Source organism: Pinus tabuliformis, chromosome 3_2 (assembly GCF_031772625.1).
Source record: "Pinus tabuliformis cultivar Carrire ecotype Pingquan chromosome 3_2, CPIR1, whole genome shotgun sequence".
NCBI lineage: Eukaryota > Viridiplantae > Streptophyta > Pinopsida > Pinales > Pinaceae > Pinus > Pinus tabuliformis.
In genome coordinates this window covers 845,285,933-845,306,669 of record NC_142302.1, presented here as the reverse complement: position 1 = coordinate 845,306,669, position 20,737 = coordinate 845,285,933, and the positions used below count along the sequence as shown (strand labels likewise).

The 20,737-nt window shown below is 36.0% G+C and overlaps 1 pseudogene; it reads left to right on the top strand.

Annotated features, from left to right (window-relative positions):
- The window catches only part of LOC149183305 (DNA gyrase subunit B, chloroplastic/mitochondrial pseudogene), a 38,870-nt pseudogene extending 18,867 nt beyond the window's left edge, over positions 1-20,003 (top strand).
- The last annotated feature ends 734 nt before the right edge of the window (positions 20,004-20,737 follow it).

Genomic DNA, 20,737 nt, shown 5'->3' with positions numbered 1-20,737 from the left:
TGTTGGATGGTTGAGTACAAATACCTACTTTCGGACCGTTGGTCCCACTACTGGTTCATCACATCACCTTGCCTCGTAATCATCTCCCACTTCATTCTCCGTAACTTAACCACTTTTTGATTCATTCCCCTTGTTTTGATGTGACCTTGCCACGTGTGGAGTTGACTAACCCTTTTTCTTCTCATTATCTGATCAAGGGTGGCCAAGTTAACTAGCCACCTTCGCTTATAAAATCAACTTCCTGCCTCATTCCTACAGTTTAATCATATTCGTACCTATGAGGGAGTATTGGTGAGATGACATACCTATTGGTCCTTTGCTTCGCTGATGCATGCTGGAGAATGGTGCTAATTCATTATTCTTTGACGTTGTTGCATATTCTTCACTATGTTTTTTTATTCTTGTTTTGTTGATCAGTTGCTCCCTTGATGATATACAGGTGCTAGATTTTGTTGTTTTTGAGCTTTGGAGGATCTTCCTCAGCACTGTGATCCTTTTGCTGAAGGTGGATTGGTGTAATTTTGGTCTTTTTTGTGGAATAGGATGCTACAGGAATTCCTACAGGATGTGTATAGGATGTCCTGTAATTGTTTTTTCTTCTCAAAATTTTGCATCTCTTCTCTTCTTCCAAGTTTGAATGGCAATTGGAATGAGTGGAGGATGTGGTAATGAGTGGAAGATGAGGTATGCTGTTGTGGCATGTATCTTTTTGATGTTTTCTTTTCTTTTCCTTTTTTCTGACTTGATTTCCTTGATGGGTGAAATGGTGACATGGTCATAGAGGGTGTTGGCTGAGGTATGGTGAGGTCAATGGCTTGTTTTATAATGCAAAATAGGCTTGTGTCCCCATTTTTCCATTGGAATGCCTTCCCTAAACTTTTTAAAGGCCTCCTGTAAATCCTACAAGAAACTCCTGTAGTATTAATGGGAATCCTGTAGAAAACACAGAGTTGCTTGGAATTGGCATCTGGAGTGGAGTGTGGATGCAAGAACATAGGGAATATGGTGGAGATGAGATGGATGAACAAAAACATGGCTTGTGGTAGGGCTTGCTATCCTCAATAGCTTGTGCACACCATCCTCTTACAAACCTGCAAAAATAGAATTTTTATTCTTTTGTATGCTTTTCTCTCTTTTTTCAATTTTTTTTTTGAAAAGACAACTAGGTTGCCTCATAGGAGGTTTTCATCCTTGTTTCCTACCCTGGGTGCCTCAAAAGAGGTTTTCACCCAAAGATATTTTATTCTTTCTTCGTTTTTTTAAATACTCTTGGGCAGCCTCAAGAAGTTTTCAACCCAAAAGTTGGACTCAGGTGCCTCATGGAGGTTTTCATGTAGGTCCCTTTTTTTCTTTTCTAAGAACTTGGTGAGGTTGAAGATGAGACGTCTCCAATCACCATCACTGTCTTGCTGATGCTACTAATGAATTGCTACTTTGATAAAGGCTTCTTGTAGACCTTTAACCTATATCCATTGATAAGAAAAAGGATACCTTCTGCATTGATGGTTCTTATCTGAACAATGCCATTGTCATGGTATTTTTCTATCACATATGGTTCCAACCATCTGGTCGTTAACTTTCCTTTGAAATATTTGTACAGGAGTCACACAGTAAAGCCCAATCACCTTCTTGAAACAATTTGTCCTTGATATTTCTGTCATGACAGATTTTCCTTTGTACTTGAGTCACTTCTATGTGTAGGAGGGAATGCATCCTAAATTCATCTAACCCATTTAGCTGGAGAAATATTTCATGTTGTGCCCTTGTGATATCTAGATCCAGCCGTGCTTCCATCCTTAAGGTGTTATATTCAAATTCAATGGACAATAGGGCTTTCTTCCCATAGGCCATCTCATAAGAAGTGAAGCCAATGGTGGTCTTCCAAGTGGTATTGTAGGCCCAGGTGGCCCCAACTAATATAATTTCCCAATCCTTTCTGTTGCTGCTAATCACCTTGGTCAAAATTCCTTCCAATGCTTGGTTGGTTACTTCCACTTTCCCATTTGTGTGTGGGTGGTAAGGGGTGGATTTTCTGTGCTTGATCTTGTGCTGGATTAACATATTTTCAATCATGTGAGATGTAAATTGGCTGCCTTGATCAGTGACCAACTCTTGAGGGTATCCAAACTTATAAAATACACTTTCCCTCAAGAATTCAACCACTTTTTCTTCTGTTTCTACCTTGATAGCTTTGTCTTCAACCCATTTTGTTAAGTAGTTGGTGCACACAATGATGTACTTCTTTTGTCTAGATGGAGGGTCAATTGGCCCGACAAAATCCATGCCTCACTTGTCAAATGGCTTGAAAGTCACTTGAGGTTATAGGGGAATTTCATCCCTAGTGGTAGGCTTTCCCCTCCTTTGGCACTGATCACACTGGCTAGTATGCCTTTTTACATATTGGTGAAGAGAGGGCTAGTAATATCCAGCTTGTAGTACCTTGAATGTTCTTCTTTTGGCTGCAAAGTGACCTCCACAAGACCCATCATGATAGGATAGAAGGATGTCGAAGATTTCCTCCTCCCTGACACATCTTCTCAAAATTTGATATGGACCTAGCTTGAAGAGATTCCCCCAAATCCAGGTGAATGGGGCACTTTTTCTTATGATTATGCTCTTTTCCTTGGAGGACAATTTTGGAGGGAACTGTGTAGATACCAAGTAGTTTGCTATGTCAGTAAACCATGGAGAGAGAAATGAAGTGGTGAATAAATGTTCATTTTCTATCTGATCATCAACCATCCCTTCCTCCCCTATAGGCAAAGTCAAACTGGATAAAAATATTCAACTACATTCTCCTTGCTAGGCTTATCAATAATAGTTAGAGCAAATTGTTTCAATAAAAGTAACCATCTAATAATTTGGGCATTTAAATCCAGTTTGTTCATCAAGTACTTAATTGCAACATTGTTGGTATGTAAAAATGTCTGGTAACCAGTAATGTAATGTCTAAATTTATTTAATGTATGCACAACAAATAGAAGCTCTTTTTCAGTTACTGTGTAGTTTAACTTAGATTTCGACAGATTGTTACTGATGAAGTAAATGGTATAAGGTAGCTTTTCATCTATCTAGCCTAGGGCTGCTCCTATAGCTTTATGAGAGGCATCGAAATGAATATGAAAAGGAAGATCCTAATTTGGGCCTCAGTGAATAGATGCAGTAGTCAACTTATCCTTTAGGGTGTCCAAGGCTTCTTGGTATCTTTCTAACCATAAAAATTTGGAGTCTTTGGCCAATAACCCAAATAAGGGAGAAGCTAACTTGCTAAAATATTTTATAAATCTCCTATAGTATTCGGCTAAACCTAAAAATATTCTAACATCCCTCTGCTTCTGTGGAGTCGGGACCCTTTTGATGATGGATATATTATTTGGGTCTACTTGCAGTCCTTCCTAGGATATTGAGTGACCTAGAATAGCCCTTGCAGTCATCAAGAACTCACATTCTTCATGACTAAGGGATACTTTCATTTTAATGAATTTGTTTAGAACCTTTCCCAGGTAAGAGAGAGCCTCCTGGAAATCACACCCATAGGGTGTGAAGTCATCCATATAAATTTGTACTACACCATGGACTAGCTCTACAAAGATACTCAGGACTGCTCTCTGGAAAGTGGTAGGGGCATTGCTTAGACCAAAAGGAAGGACCCTATAAGTGAAATTACCCCAAGTACAGGTGAAGGTGGTTTTATCTTGGTCCTCTAGGATGATTTGGATTTGATTGTACCCACTGAATCCGTCCAAGAAAGTGAAGAACTTCTTTCCGGCTGGACCATCTAACACTTGGTCAATGAAAGGTAGAGGAAAATGGTCCTTCTTTGTGGCTTTGTTTCGCTCTCAGTAATTGACCAAATCCTCCACTTTTCATTTTTCTTTGCAACTAGCGCTAGAGGAGACACCCACTTACTATTCGAGATAGGGTAAATGAATCCCGCATCCAGCAGCTTCTACGACTCTTCTTCAAATATATCTTTGAGAGCTGGATTCTTTCTCCTTTGGGGTTGTCATTTCGGTTTGCAACCTTACTTGATGTAAATGTGGTGATTACACACTGAGGGGTGCACTCCCTTAATTTCTTTGTAATTCCAAGAAAAGTCATCGAAATTCTCTCTTAGCATATTACATAACTCTTCTTCTTGGTGTACAGAGAGAGAGGGGTTGATTTTCAATTCTCTTGTATGGCCGAATTCTATTGTCTTGACACGAATAGGGTTTGATTCAGCTAAGCATAGAAAATTTCAGTGGTTTTCCTTGGTTTCCTTCACTACTTCCTCCAGAGACATGGTGTTGGGAGTTTGATTTTGGAGGATGTGTTCAATAAAATCATCTTCATTGGGTTGTTCTCCTCCTATGGTAGTTTCTAGGGTATAGATTTGGGTTGAGTAGTCTTCATCTTCTTCCTCTTCTTCTAGCCATAAAGGTAAGTCATGTTCTAGAGATGGCTAAGCAGGAGGGTACATGACCAACTGCTTGGATAAATTCCCATTTTTTATAGTCATATTTCTAGCCCTGCAGCTTATGTAGGCATTGACAGTGGCTAACCAAGGCCTCCCAAGGATGAGAGGATAACCATTATATTTGGTCTTAGGCTGGAGAACTGAGAAGTCCACAGGGTATTACCAGTAATCAATGGATACCATCACATCCTCAACAATCCCCTCAGGGGCTATTGTGGATCGGTCTGCAAGCTACAAGATTGTCATGGTCTTCCTTAATGATCCCTAGAGATTCAGCTTGAGCATAGTGTCCTTAGTCATTACATTGATGGCAACCCCAAGATCAATCAAGGTATGGGGGACAATGGTGCCATCAATGTGTACATCTATTACAGAGTTCCCAGGATCTAAATACTTCGGGTAAATTACCCGCCCCAACATTAAGTTGAACAACTATCTAATGACATTAATGGTAGGGGTGTCTCTTTCTCACCTCCGTGGATGTTTGAAACACTTCTCTTTGATCATATTGTTGTAAATGGGGACATCTTTGATAGGTTTGAGAAGCAAAATTTTAACACATAGATTTTTCAACTCACCTAGAAGTTCATTTTCTTCTGGGGTGTGCTGGGCTAGATGGGTTAACCTTTCAAGAAATGGGGGTGGATTCATTCTAGGCACACTTTCCTCTCTTTCCTCCTCACTCTCCCTAGGTGGAGATGGAGGGTGGTTATCCGGGAGCACTCTCCTAGATCTAAGGTTAATTTCATGAATTTCCATGACATAGGCAGAGTAGGATGCTTCTCCACTGTAAACTTGTTATGCCTATATATTGTTCGGGTTCGGGTTTGGCTGGGCAGGAATATGAGGTTGTTTAGGTGGAGCAAGGTGTAGGAGTTGTGTTTGAGATGGATGGGTAGGCAATAAAGTTGGAGCTTGATCATATGGCTGCCTCCACCCCTGGGGTGGTGCATTCCACTAAGGTTGTGGAGGATTATATGGTTGAAATGGTTGGTTGGCCAATTGGGAATGGTATTGAGTTGCAAAAGACCAGGGAGAAGATGTAGACTAGGAAGGATGAGCTGGGGGGAACTAAGGGGGAATGTATGTGTTTTGATTAGGGTTGTAATATGAATAGGATGACCCTTGCATGCCCTGCTGGTATGGTTGAGGTCCATGAGGCCTCCTTTTATTGATGTAGCAGAGTTGTTCAGTCACCCCTTCAGTTCCCTATACATAAATTTTAATCCAGGCAAAGAAGGTAACTTGTTTGTGGAGTAAATTTCCTCACAGACCGAGCAGATTTCTATAAGGTTCAATAGACATTCATTCCTAGGGTGCCTCCTTGTGAATATAGGACAGAAGATGGCTAATTCTTTCTCTGCTTCCTCTTGCTTCCGTTTGATTTGCATAGTGTCTATTTGTAGAAAAAGGGTTTCCAACATTTCACTCTTAAAGTCTTCCAACATGTTCCCAATTTCACTTTTTATTGATGTGTTGGAAGAGGATGAACTAGACACTTCTTGGAAAACCCTACCCTTCTTTCTAGCTGCCCTAGACCAATTCTTGAAAAGTGTCTTGATATCATTATAGGGTAACTGGTAGATGTCCCCTCGTGATAGCAGGTTGAGGGTTTCTAGAATGTCTTCCCTGATCCCCCTGAGAAGGACTAACTTAAGTGACTCAGGATCAAGTGTGCACCTGGACCTTTTATAGCTAAGCTGGAATCTTTCCTCATAATCCTCTAAGGACTCATCATGTCACAAGGTCATTCTAAAAATTTCCCATTTGGTATCTTTGGACTTGCAGTTGTCCCTATACTTGTTGTATCTAAGCCCAAGTGGTGATACTATCCCCAAGTAAACCCATGAACTAGTGCAGGGATGCATCCTTGAGAGTGGATGGGAATAATTTGAACTTATGATCATCAGAGGTGTAATCATAATTTTTGAATATGACAACAAATTCGAACAAAAAAGTATCTGGATCTTCTGAGGTCAGGCCATGGAAGTGAGGAAGAAAAGAGGGCCTTATGTTTTTCATCTTGGAATTCCAAGTAGTTTCTCTCATGGGAAAAACACCCTCAATTTGTTCCCTATCTCCCCTTTCATTTCTATTTTCAGCCATTATGTCAGTTGGAATGGTTTCTTCTTCTTCTGCTATAGGTTCTTCAAACATCTATGGTTGTTCGCCTAAGGGGTCCTCTAATTCACAGCCACAGAAGAAGAGGAAAGGTTGGCTATTTGAAGTGGTGAGGGTATTTGGTATAAATTTTCCTAGATTATCCCTATTCCTATGAGGCATTAAAGGAGTTTTTTTTCTTTTTTGAGTTTTAAACTACTTGCAGAATTGAAAGGAAACAAAACTGAATTGCAACTAATTATTGAATGGAACTAATTACAGAATGAAAGAGATAATAAAAGTAAAGAAGAAAGAAAAAATCACATCTACTTAGACACCTCCCTGGCAATGGCACCAAAAAGTGATGTGAACCAATATTGCAGCAAGGATGATACAACTCCTGGGGCTACCGACTTTACTTCATCAACCTGGGGTTCGTAAAAATTGGAGGTGACAGTGATGTATACACAAATACATGTAATTGGCCTACTCTTTTTCACTACTGAGTTGGGGTGATAAACCACTAGGGTTGCTCAAACCAACCTTCTATTGACTAGAAGAAGGTTGATTACCAATTTGGAGAAGGGATATTTACCCTAATTAGAAGAAAACAAATGTTGTATTTTGCATGAAGGAAAGACTGAAAGAAATGCTTGAAAACCAACATGAAATTCTTACTCTACTTACTAATCTACTTTGCTTGCAGAAGAACCCTATTTTAACACATGTGAGGTTTTAACTAGTCTAAGCATGAAATTTGATCTAAAGAGTGCTAACTATTGTGTGCAAGAACAAATGTAATAGAACTCTTTTTCTTTTTATCTTTTTTCATGAAAAATGCAAATTCTAATCTTGCTTGGTTCTTTGGCAGGGGAGACAGGTGTGGAGGAAAAGGAGGACAATGGTCCAGATGACTTGTAGGGAAAGTAGGGACCTAATCCAAGCTTTTAGTGATGAATTTTCTCCATTCGGGCTCAAAACAGACCACTATAGGTTTTCCTATAGGAAGTACTAGTTCACCTACAGGATCCCCTATTTTACTATAGGAATAGGCCGAAATCTTAGGGAGTGATCTAGAATGTGGGGTGGAGCTTGGAAAAGGTGAATAAGGATGGAATAAGGCATGGTAGTGATAGGAATTTACTTAGAACTCAAGCCAAAGCTTTAAGATGGTTGTATTTTCTCAACAGAGATGGCTAGTTTTTCTCATAAGACAAGAATTCAAATTGAGACCTTAGTGACTTTTAGCAATCTTGGGTGGATATGGCTTGGCTGAGGTTGATGGATAAAAACAACTGGGGCTTTTCGCTGTGAGGTGTCTGACCTCATGTGGGGTCTTTTGGGATTAATGACTACTATTTTTAATCTTACTTGGTGAGAAGACTCAGCCAACACACTTTCTCTGGTCACCAAACAAAGAAATGGTTTTAAGAAACAAACCCAAGGAAAAATAACTTTGTTCTTTGTTCCCCGACAATGACCCCAAAAGATGTTGTAACCCTAATGACCACCTTTGGCTGAGTAGAGGTCAGTCCCTAGAACATTTGTACAGAAGGATAATAAGTACTATTTATTTTCCCATTATGATTATCCAGAGATAAATTTCACAGGTAATGTAAAGGAAACTTCTTGGGATAGAACTATATTTCAAGACAGCCTTACTGACTATGAAAATGAGTTAAAAGCTATGGCAGGGTGATAGAAAGAAATAGTTGAAGGTTAAAAACAGAAGGATACCACTACAAAATATTTTATTTTAAACCTTAGAAATATAAATGAAAGACTCAGAAACTAAATAGATGGAAAAATGGAGCACATTTTCAAGTAATTTTATTAAAATTTATAGGTACTATGGATTAAGTAAACTATTTTATAGTAAATAACCATTAGCTTCATTAACCTTTTCCAAGAGAAGAAGAAACAATAAATGACTTACAATATAAAGAACACATGTCATATCCAATGGGAAACTTGGAATAGTCTAGAAAATCTTTATTTAATCTCCAAGAAAAGATAAACACATTACACAGGAGGTTTTTTCCTCTCTGAAGACAAAATTCGAAATTCAAAACATGGTTCCTCGATTCCTTTCTATAGGAATCATTACAAAGATGATAGTTATAAAAATTGTTAATTTCCATGAACTTTTTAAACTACTTTTGAGAACTACTCTAAGACTTATTCTATCCTTGTGAGGAATTGAACCTTAAATCTTAACATACTTTACTTTAAAATTACAAAATGCAATGTCTCCTTGAAATATTTTATTAAATAAAACATGTGATTTATTTTCACTCGATGACTTGTGATGCCTGTGTAGGCTTGCTTGTAGAAGACCGAGGTTCAACTACTTCAGTTGGTGACATCAATGCTCTACATTTCCTCTATATTGACGAATTTGAGCTTTGGAATTTGATAAACCTAACATGAGCCATCCTGAAATTTGTGATTCTACTATAGGTTGGTTTCTATGTGAAGAGGGTTTTAACCAACCACAGTTTTTGGAAACCCCTGCGTAAATAATTCACAATAGTAGAACCTTTCAGTATTGCTATTTTCTCATGAGATGAGTCAATCTTACTTTTTGCCTCAACCAATAGTGTCTCATATGTCTCCCATGGCAACAAATTACCCTCCTTATTCTAGCATGAGGGAAATACAACTCTCATCCTTATGTCAAAATATGTATTAAACTTAAAAAATACTCCTTGATTTCCCCAAATTTTGCCTCTGTGTTTTTTCTATAAAGGTTTTTTTTGTACCATTTTGTTTATTTCTACAACAAGAGTTGTTTTTTCTTCAACCTCCATAGCTCTCAATTCTTGAGTTGATTTAGAATTGAGGAAATCAATCATTCTTTTTGCTAGGTGGGCACTTCTATAATATTTCTCTTTACTAGAAACAATAATAATTTCTAAATCCCTTACAATGATTTTCTCCTCTGCCATAATCAACATATAATCCCATATTTCCTTCACCTTCTATATAATATCTTTCTAAAAAATCTCTTTCGCCTATATAAGAGACATATTGCCTTTGAATTTCTCCTTCAGTTCTTTGATTTCATCACATGTTGAATGATAGTTTTTATGATGCTCTGATGCACTTGCCTTTGCCATATTCAGATGTCTCTCTTTAATCATTAGATGCTCCTTTGTGTTATCTAGAATCTTATGTATCTTCTTCATTTCATCTTCTAAAATTTTTAATTCGTTCATGACCCTAGTAAGTTAATCAGTAGGATCTTTAGAATATGTTTGCACTATAATTGTGCACACATGAGTATTTATTTTTTGCTGCAAGTTTGCATTAAATTCTTTTAAAGTAACCAGTTACTTATTTCTTTCAAGTAATTCTTGGGTTATGAGCTCCTTTTATTTCTCAACTTGAGCCACCCCTGGGGCCATAACATGTTCAACTACAAACAACTTCAATTTCTTCCTCAATACTTCAATCTCTAATTCTCCCCCCTACAAAACATTTTGAATAACAAATTTACCTTCAGTGTTTACCTTAAGCTTGAAAATTAATTTCTTTAGTTCCTCATTCTAGATATGCAAAAATCTAGAATTGGCCTTTTCCCACTTCAGCTGATTTATTACATTTCCCAGTAAAACTTCTACTTTACTTGCTGCTAACGGTGTCTTGCTTAGATCACTATAAATAAGTTCCCTAGATTTCCTATGCAGATTGATTTTTTCAGACAATGGAATATCTCTTGCATCCACAGTTAAGTTTACAATTTGTAATCCTAATGCAGAGGAAACTATTAAAGAAGAAGGATGAGAAAAAGAAAGTTTGAGCTAATTCCTTTCTAAATCCATGGTTGATAGTAACTTGGTATGGTACTCTGACATTGATTGGGCTTTGAGATGAGAAGCAACATTCTCCCTAACATTCTTATTCTTTTCTTCAATCTGTTCATATGGCGCCTTCAAAATAGTAATGGAGATATGTTCAAGTTCTTCAAGAATAGGAGAGGAAGGAGTGCATCTTACTTATCCCGACTATAATTGAAAACCAATTGCATAAGAGGAATTTTTAACCAAAGGCTCATATTCCTTTTCCTTTCCATGTAATTTTTATTTCATGGAACTTTGGCTAGTCTCATCATAAAAGTCAATGATATCTTCAAATCCTCTCTTAAATCCTTTCTCTACAAGGTGAGGAGTTTCAAATTCCACCCTTTTCTATGCTTGAGATCGGCCCCCATTAGCCATTTTTTCTATTTCAGGTATTGATTCATGTATATATGGAGCATAGGAATTCTCCACTCTTCTTTTTGAAACAACTTGATGAGGGTCATAGGACCATTTATCTCCTTGCTGAAAGTGCATGTCTTGAAGCATTTTTTCCACTTCCTCCATAGCCTGTATGTTATTAACAATGAAAGGCCCAACAGTTTTGGGAAACTTGAAAAAATATCCCTTCTTTGTAGGCACGAAATGAACTTGATATACATTCAAACTCTACCTAATCAACTCCAGTGAAAATAATCTAATTGTTACAAAAGATGGGAGTTCCAAGGGGAAACTTCTGGTCCATATATTCTAATTTCAATGTAATATTCAAATAGAAACCAATCACCCACTTTGACATCCTTACTGAGCTGTAAAAAGGACTAGGCTTTAGGCAAGAGGCATGGTGAAACATAATTGTTTATAATGGAATAGACAACTGACATAAAGGAGGCAACGAAATATGAAAAACGCTCATAGATAGGATGACTTCTTATAGTTTTAGTCCAACTTATCACTAACTATTTTCTTTTATGAGGATCCATTATGTTAAGGCCTAAATGCATAAATTTCTCTACATGGACATAGAGGAACATGTAGACCAACATAGATGGGAATCTGAAACAACCTATAAGCTTTAGGTTTGACAATTGTGAATTCACTAATGCCTCCCAAAAATTTGGTATATCAAGAATTACATTAGGTTGCACGAACAAATTAAACATTCCTATGATTGCATGATCCACAATAAAGGTGTTTTCTTTCCCCAAAACCTTGAAAATTAGTTGTAAAATTGGTTTAACAACTTCAAAAAAACTATCTAGAGGAAACAAAGGTGGATCTAGAGATAAAATGTATCCAAGTGGCATAATATGGAAGGATAAGCTGGCATAATCCCCTCCAGACAAGTTTTGAAAACTAGACATCAGGGTTTCTTTAGAAAAAGAGGTATAATGCTCAAAGTGTGGAAAATCAAGGGCCTGCTAAATTAACAAGGTAGAGAATTGGAAGATATTTCCCCCAATGAATTCATCACAAAACATTTCTGAGGATAAAGATAAGAAGTCAACCAAGTAATGAATTCTGGGAAAAAGTATGTCTGAGGGACAATTGTAGAGAATAATCCTGATTTTACAACTCTAGAATATACGATGGAATTTGATCTACCAACTAAGATGTTTTCACGCAACTCCATAAGGTTTAGAGTGCAAACAAGGTAAAAACTTTCCTTTCTGTGTCCATAAGAGGAATGTGGGTTGTAGAACCCACCATAGATGTTTTCTTCAACATTTTTGAATAGTTGAGCAAGTGTACATGGTGGATAAATACCTGGAAATTCTAAGTTGACGTTGGACTTAAAATTGGCAAGCTGGCAGACGCAAGTGTACTTTGGTACACTCTAGAACAAAGAAAAAATAAATAATTATGAGCATAACAACGGGGTTTTATGGGTAAACGAGGAAAAAATGGGGAAAAACAGGGTTAAATGATGAAGTGATAGATGTAAGACATGATGTCTTATTTCTGACATGGAGGTGAGGATGTAATGATGATGACATGAATATATGAGATGAGGTGTCGGGTGACATGGAGGAGTGATATGGTAGATGATTCAATGTAATAATCTCATTCACATGTTGTTGAATGTGCTAGCTTGATGTAGACTCTGACAAAATCCTCTTATCGTACACAGGGGCACCAGTGGTGGTAAGTGGTCCCATCGACTAATGATATTGCAGTCGATCGCAACCGTTGATCGGACATAGGTGGTTTATCCACCGAATCTTCTATGAGGGCACTCAAGTACATAACCATTGCACATTTTGTGTTGTGAGGTTTCTCCTTTGGGGAAGATCCAATGCCATTAGAAATAGCATGCTCCCAAATTGCATGATAGTTAATTTATTTCTGCATTGGGCCCCGCCGCTCTGTATTGAATGAACTTTAATCCTACATCACTCTCAGTCCCACATTATTTATTCGAGAAATGACCTTAAACATGTTTTAAATATTCTTTCTTTTTTTATTTTATGATATATAATTTTTTTGGCTTTCACACACACACACACACACACATATATTTGAATTTTGAACATAGTGAAAAACAAGCTACAATAGTGTGCATAGATGTAAGAAAAGAAGGATTGGGAGGAGTTTTAATGAAAGATGGCCATGTTATTTTCCATGAATCAAGAAAATAAAAAGAGCATGAAACGAGTTATGCTACACATGACATAGCACTAGCAGCAATAATTTAGGCATTTAAAATGTGGAGACATTACCTAATAGGGAGGAAACTTCTGCTAAAGACAGATGATGTGAGCCTTAAGTATCTATTTGTTTAGCCCAATCTAAATGCTAGACAAGAAAGATGGATAACATTTATAATTGAGTATGACTTTTGAGTTTCACACATAAAAGGCAAAGAAAAGATGATAGTTGATGCATTAATTAGAAAACTTCACTGAACTAGTAAAATAACAACAATTAAATGGTAAATAGATTTCGCTAAAAAACTCAAAATAACTACAAATTCTGATCCAGAATATGTAAAAATTAAAGAAAATTTGCAAGAAACTGAAAAATTGGGAGAGAAAGAAATTGATTTCTCAATTAAAAACAAAAAATGTTGTTGTTTTGGGGCAAAATTTACATACCAAATGAGGTAAGTATAAAAAATTTAGTATTAGATCATCTTCATAAAAGCCCAACAATTGGCCATCATGGTTATAAAAAGTTATTACAACATTGAAGAAAGATTTCTACAAGTCAAATATGAAGAATGAAACAACTGAATATGTGTCAAGGTGTCTTGAATGCCAACAAGTTAAGGCATTTCATCAACACCCTACTATTTTCTTATAACCATTACCTATTCTTGAATGGAAATGGGAGACTATTTCAATGGATTTTATTACGGTGTTACCAAAAAGCAAAAAGCAGAAAGCAACATGATGCTATCATGGTTGTAGTTGAAAACGTAAAAAAATCAACGGATTTTATTACAGTTAAATCAACCTTTAATGTTATAAAATTATAGAAATATTTATGAGGTAAATTTTCAGACTACATGGGGTACCTAAGATTGCAATTTCTGACAGAGATGCCAAGTTTACCTCCAAATTTTGGAAGGGCTTGTTTGAAAACATGGGAACTAAGATGAAATTTAGCACATCCTATCATCCACAAACTGATGGTCAAACAGAAAGGACCAATCATATTTCAGAATACATGTTAAGAATGTATCTGAAATACAAACAAACCAAATGGGAATATTACCTACATCTAAAATAATTTTCCTACAACATTGGATATTAGACTTCTTTGAAAATTATCCCATTCAAAGTTATGTATGGGAGGAAATTCAAGGTACCACTAAGTTGGGTTCACATTGAGGGAAAAATCATACTAGGACCTAACATGCTAAAGGAAATGGAAGAGGTAGTCAAGAAAATTAAAAAAAAAAAAAAATAGCCCAAGACCATTAGAAATGTTATGCATGTTTGAAGAGAACTTAGAAATAATTCAATGTGGGAGATCATGTATACCTAAAGTTCAAACCCAAGAAATTACACTTAGACTTAGAATCTATACTAATTTATCTCCTAGATATTGTGGACCCTTTGAAGTGCTAGCCAAAGTTGGGCATGTTTCTTACCAACTAGCCCTACTATCCAACATTAAGATTCATAATGTATTTCATGTTTCATTATTAAAGAAATATGTACATGATCCTTCTCATGTAATTGATTGGCATGTTGTACAGGTGGAACCAGAGGGAGAGTTCCTAGTAGAACCACTGCATATTCTAGACTGTAGAGTGGTTACCCTTTGGAATATAGAAGTGGCACAACTAAAGGTTCAATGGAAACATTTCACTCCAGAAGAAGAAAATTGGGAATTATAATATGATTTTAAGGAATCTTATCCTTCTATGGTTAATTTTGAAATGATTCCAAAAGTTTGAGACATTGGGACGATGTCAAATTTAAGCAGGCAAGGATGTGATAATCCTTATCTTAAAAACTTTAGAATAATCACATCTACATAATCTTCTTTTTGAAGTTAGTATGCTATATTAGAAAAATAAAATAAAATAATTTATTATCAATAATCTTACTGATAATGGTTGATGTATAGATACTATTGTAAAGTTGCTTTTATGTTATTTTATGAAAATTAATGGCTAGGGACAAATGGATGAAAGAGGAAAAAGGATGGAAATATATTTTTTTGAAAATTTATTATTATACATCAAAAGACCTATGCATCTAATTTGGGTGAATAGATTTTATTCTAGAAATTACTAAATGAGCATTTACATGTTTCCTACAAGACAAAAGGTTTTCTTCAAAAGTGGGAAATAAAGGCTCATAAATGATTAGTTAACTACCTTCCACCTATTGGTGAGGTGGAGGAAGTTAATAACCACCCAAAGAGGTGGTAGATGGATAATATCTTATAATTATCTTATTTTGGATTTGATTATTTTGAGAAAAAATGATAACAAAAACTAAAGAGAAGAGGGATAATAGACATAAAAGTTGTGAGCCATGTTTGCTCAGGGGTACAAACTGTATCTGGTTTGTCCAGGTTGGGAGGTGTCGAGTTACTAGCCATTCTATTTCCATAAAATACTTCAAGTCGGTAATATCTCTGACTAAATTTTATTATTCAAAAGATAAGAGTAGTTATGTTTGTGGTATGAAGTTGAAATCTTCTGAATGAAAAGAAAAGGATGTCTGTTTGTTTAGTATGAGAGTTATTGAGTTTATTTTCCATACATTTCTATGAATACCGGAAAAGAAGTTTTTACATAATGACTAGTTTTCTTAAAAAAATTATAGTCCTTTACTTCTTGGTAAATGGAAAACTAGAGATAAAAGTTATTTGAGAAATAATTATTTTAGTGATGAAATCATGTGCTAAAGAACAAGGATTTTAAGCCAAAATTATTCAATATAAGATTATATATATATATATATATATACACACATTGGAAATAATATAAACATGAAGAATGTAACAAAATCTAATAGGTACGAACAATGCACTTAAATAATATTAATTTCCTATATAATTTTTTATGATTCTTTATCTAAGAACATATGAATGAGTAGATAGCTAGTACTCAGAATTCAGGAACAACTGTGAAAAGAGATTATGAATAGAATGTATAAATAATTATTGAATATCATAGAGCATGCATGTTCTTAAACGAGTACCACTCTCAAAACAATATTTTAATACTAGATTAAAAAAGGATTAAGTTTTAAATGCACCAGTGCAAGTAGTAGAAGATAATATGATTGGAAAATAAGGAGACAATAAAACATATATGAGTTTTGAATTAACTTTATAAATTACATTGTAAATATCAAAATAAATTTCTTGGTTCTTTCCATTGAACAATTTTTAATAGAAGTTAAATTTATGTCAAAACATTAACACAAGTATTACTGAGAATGGATCTTATGTAAGGAACCTTCTTGGAGAGAAAAATATAGAAATTGTATTTAGTTAATATCTGCAAATATTGTCAAAACAAAATTGATATGAAAAAAATAAAAACTAGAATGTATTATGACAACAAAATTTGTCTCTATTAAAGAATATATCTATGTTGCTAAAGGCAGCCTCGAAGAGAAGTGGGTGGATAGCACACTGCCAACTTGAGAAGGAAAACTAATAGTATGTCATTGAAAACAGAAATTTTGTGTTATCCATAGACACCATCATATTGAGAACAAATAAGATAAGGGGTACCTATAATAATTTACAAACAATGATTTAATGAAAAATTGTGCATCATCAAAGTTGGTGTTACCAATAATAAAGAAAATAGAAACTTTTTGCAAGAGAAGAAAATGCTTCACCTTATATGGAAGAAGATAACCTTCACTTTCTGACTAGAATCTATAGGAGAGAAAAAAAACCCCATTATATGCAAAAAAGTAATGACTTTATTGAATGAATAAAATAGAATCCCATATAAAATAAAAATGTAAATTATTTTATATACTATGCTCAAATATGAGCAAAGGTAGGAAAAGATTTTATGGGAGAGAAAAAAAGAGAATAGATGCCATTTATTATAATAAAAATGAAATTAATGGTTCCTCTTTTCTAAATTCGAAAATTGAGGTATAACCTTAGAGGGTTATGAAAAGAAAAATTAATCCCTTGTAATGCTAGGTAATGGTCATATGAAAAAAAACTTAGAATCCCTAAGAGAAGTGACAATGTGTATAAAACAAGACACCACAATAAAATGTATAAAGACACAAAAACTGTCTTCGAACTTGAACCCTACAAAAAATATGTACAATGAAGCGATAGGATAATGAATTCTACACCTTTATGGTGGCCCAAAATATTTTCGAGTGGCCAACAAAACCTTTGGGGTTATGACTACAATGAGCCAATTGTAAATTTAAACTAGAAAGGTGAAGACATTATGTTTACCTAGCTAAAAATGACTTACTCAAAAAAATCCCATAGAACAAAATCTTCAGGATCGAGTGGAAAACCCTTAACAGAGTGAAGTTAACCCTATAACTTATTTGAAATAATATTAAATGAGGAATGACGGAAAACTACCTATTGATTCATGGTGGAAGTTCTCATTCCTATCTGTGAGAAGTTGCCATAGTAGTCATATTCCATATAATTGACATTTCAAAAGGTTAGTAGGTGTTGTAGCCTCTCCAACACCACCCAAATTTTTGGGCATATTCAAAACTTTGGGCACCCCACCACTCACCCTAAGCTACTAGGGTTTCGATAAGGCCTTCATCTAGTTACTCTCCCCTCGACCTTGCCTATCCAACCCCTTTGGTGCGCCCACTCACACTTCATACATTGCATCCGCACATCATGTTTTACCTCAAACATAGGCCTTAGGATTGTCTTAGGGTTTTGAAGGTCAATATCTCCATTGACGCGATTAAGAGTCTCCCATGATTTTGAAACTCATGATATGCATCATGATCAACAGATGACCTATATTTGGGCAAGCATCCATCCAATTTTGATTTCCTTATGATTGAAAATATTAACGTTTGGGAGAAACCCTAAATTCAGAAAAGAAAAAAAAGAAAAGAAAAAAAAAAAAGTGACCCCCCGCCGCTTTTAACCTAATTTGCATCCCTACGAAAGTGCATTGCCATCGACATTGTCAAGCATCATGGAAGAAATTATTGCATGTCATATGACCCTAGGTTCATGATTGGTTCCTCATCTCAGCATGTGCATTAGGATTTATAACAAGGCTCTTGTTCCCATGTATATTCGAAGCCCTAGATCGTGGTAATGAATAGTCCAACTGTCATAAATGTTTCAAGGAACTTGCTCTATGAGTGCATCATCCCCTTGGGCATTATGTAATATCAAAATCAACTACAATTGATAGATCCATGAAAGCACTTGAATGTTGAGTTGGCCTCCAAACTTAAGCATGCTTTTATCAACCAATATAATTTATAACATCTTAGTTTGGATCATTTATTGTTTAGGCTCCTCAAATGAATTATTTTATTTACTCATTTGTTTTCACACGAAAATATCACTATTGCAAACTAACTTATTTTCATCTCATCTTCTTTTCAGGAATTCAGTTGAAGATGCCATGGAGATACAGTGAACTATGCTACAGTTGCATAAGTAGTCCCTTGACATGACACTGCTAAGATGCTCTGATGCCAGAGAGCACACACCTTCAGAAGGATTACAAATTTCACACTTGCAAGATGTTCTACGACCATACAGGCTTTTATGTCATCAACTATTTCCACAGACCCTTCATCTGATCCAGCTGCTGCAAAGTCTTATAATGTTGGATAGATTCAGGTTTTGGGAGGTCTAGACCCAGTACGAAAGCGGCCAGGGATGTACATTGGAAGCACTAGATCTCGTGGTCTCCATCATTTGGTTTATGAAGTTTTAGACAATGCCATAGATGAGGCCCAAGCTGGGTTTGCAACATGCATATATGTTATTCTCTTCCTTGATGGCTCTGTTAGCATCACGGATAATGGTCGAGGGATTCCCACAGATTTACATCATGTTACACAGAAGTCTTCTTTAGAGACTGTTTTGATGGTGTTGCATGCTGGAGGCAAGTTCGGTGGGGAAAGCAGTGGCTATAATGTTTCTGGAGGATTGCATGGTGTTGGTGTTCCTGTAGTGGATGCTTTGTCTGAGAAATTGGAAGTGACAATTTGGTGTGATGGAAAGGAATGGGATCAAACCTTTGTGCGTGGAAAGTGAGTGACTGAACTCACCTCTCATGACGTTTTAGATGAATCCAAATTTCATCAGGGAACATGTGTAAGGTTTTGGCCAGATCAGGAAGTCTTCACAACCATGACAAAGTTTGACTATAACATAGTAGTTGGACATGTTAGAGAGCTTGCATTTCTGAACCCATAGATAAAGATAACCTTGACGGAGAAGAATTTAGATGCAACAAATATAACCTATAATGAATATCACTATGTTGGAGGCTTAGTTGAATACATCTGTTGGCTAAATTGTGACAAGGCACCTATTCATGAACCGATTTCCTTTAAGAGGGAAAGAGATAGAGTCATTGTTGACTTATCCCTTCAGTGGTGCTCTGATGCATATACAGACACCTTGTTGGGATATGAAAACAGTATCTGAACAAGTGATGGAGGTTCTCATATGGATGGTGTGAAATCTGCATTGACCAAAACAATGAATAACCTTGGAAGGAAGTCAAATCTTATCAAGGAGGAGGATGAGAACCTCAGTGGTGAGCATGTGAGGGAAGGGTTGACATGTGTAGTTTCAGTTAAAGTTTCAAGACGTAGAGTTTGAGCTACAAACAAAAACAAGGCTACTAAATCTAGAGGTGAGGAGGATTTTGAACCAATCTATTTAGGAATATCTTACAGAGTATTTGGAATTAAATCCTCATGTTCTAGAATCCATTCTCTCAAAGTATTTAGTTTCATACAAGGCATCCATGGCATAGAAAAGGGAAAGATAATTGGTAAGGAGAAAAAATAATTTTAAGGTCCTCTACACTTCCTGGAAAGTTGGCTGACTGCTCTGCCTCAAATCCTCATGAATTTGAGATTTTTATAGTTGAAGGAGAGTCCATAGGTGGTAGCACAAAACAAGGATGAGATAGGCAATTTCAGGCTATATTACCTTTGTGTGGTATCAGAAAACCATTTTGAGGAAGGTTCCATATATGTAGGAGTTCCACCAATATATAAGGTTGAGAGGGGTATGCAAGCTCATTACTACTTCGATGATGATGATTTAAAGGAATTGCAAAAGACTTTTCCATCAAATGCATCATATAACATTCAACGTTTCAAAGGATTAGGGGAGATGATGCCTTTAAAATTATGGGAGACAACCTTGGATCCAGCAACAAGGAAGCTGAAACAACTAATAGTGGAAGATGTTGCAGAAGCAAATGAGGTTTTCTCTTTATTAATGGGAAATTAGGTGGAACCACGAAAGGAACTTATTGAGAAATTTGCATCTAAAATCAACATTCTAAACCTTGATATTTAAGATAATTTTCAATCAGAGATGATTCTGTGAAGTATATGCTCAACCATGTTGTGGCTATGAACGGTCAAGGTCTTAGAAGTCATGTGTGTTGTTGATTTTGTTTTAAAATTCGAATCTAGGTATAGATTTTTCTGGTGATCTCTCTTTTGTGTTTGTATTATCATGTAGTAAGTTCAAAGGATAGCATTAAAGGAAATTTTTTGGGGAAGTGAGGGGCAAGCATGTTGTATTATAGTAGTAAATGAAGAACTTTTCCAAGCCTTCTAAAAGTACCCCAACGAGTGCGAAGCTACCAACACCAAAGATCTAATGGGTCACATTCTTTTGGAAAGCTCGTAAGTTGCGAAGTCGCATATTAAGAGTATAATTTGGAAGTGTGACCAACTTC